This window comes from Sinocyclocheilus rhinocerous, unplaced genomic scaffold (genome assembly GCF_001515625.1).
Source record: "Sinocyclocheilus rhinocerous isolate Xijiao unplaced genomic scaffold, SAMN03320098_v1.1 scaffold789, whole genome shotgun sequence".
Taxonomy (NCBI): Eukaryota; Metazoa; Chordata; class Actinopteri; order Cypriniformes; family Cyprinidae; genus Sinocyclocheilus; species Sinocyclocheilus rhinocerous.
The window spans coordinates 1,711,006-1,711,874 of NW_015667306.1; positions in this window are offsets into that span (position 1 = coordinate 1,711,006).

Consider the following 869-nt stretch of genomic DNA (forward strand, 5'->3'; position numbering starts at 1 on the left):
ACCTGAGACACCAAGCACACACACAACCCGAGACACCAAGCACACACAACCCGGGACACCAAGCACACACAACCCGGGACACCAAGCACACACACGACCTGAGACACCAAGCACACACGACCTGAGACACCAAGCACAAAACCTGAGATAACAAGCACAAAACCTGAGTAAAACTTGTACTTTCACTCAACAAAAGTACTTCTTTCGCCGTTTTTAACATTTAACATCAGATCAGTCATATTTAAAATGAGAGAAAATTAAACAAACCGTTGAGTACCAACGAGATCATCGCCGCTTCGCGGGCTTCACACGGAGCGTGTAAACTGCGCATGCTCCTTGACCTTGCGCTCAAACCACGCCCGCTTGATGTCGTCAGACCTGAAACGCCCAGTATTTAGTCTTTGCCGTGTAGGGGGTGGCAAAGGATTATGTATTAAAGATCCTCCTGTAGAATTACAGCTTTAAGAAGCTGTGGGTTATGGTTGCACAGCGCCCCCGCTAGGACAGCTCCAGCACTGCGAGCAGTGAGGGCGGTAAGAGCAGGATGAGACACTCCCAAGTGATGAAGAGTCTGAATGCAGGCAGCAAGATCTTCCACTCTCCTCCGCTTCTGTAGCACAGAACCCGCTTGATGCCACGCTAGACCACACTCACCACCACCCCTGCCCCGTTACAATAAAGATGCATTTCCAACTGCTTATGTTGGTATTAATACTCAAGGACCACAAATCCCAAGTATTTCAACATTCACTACTGTTCACAATTTTGGGTCAGAAAGATTTTTTAAAATAAATTAATGCTTTTATTCGGCAAAGATGCATTAAATTGATCAAAAGTAAAAGAAAAGACATCTATAATGTTACAAAAAA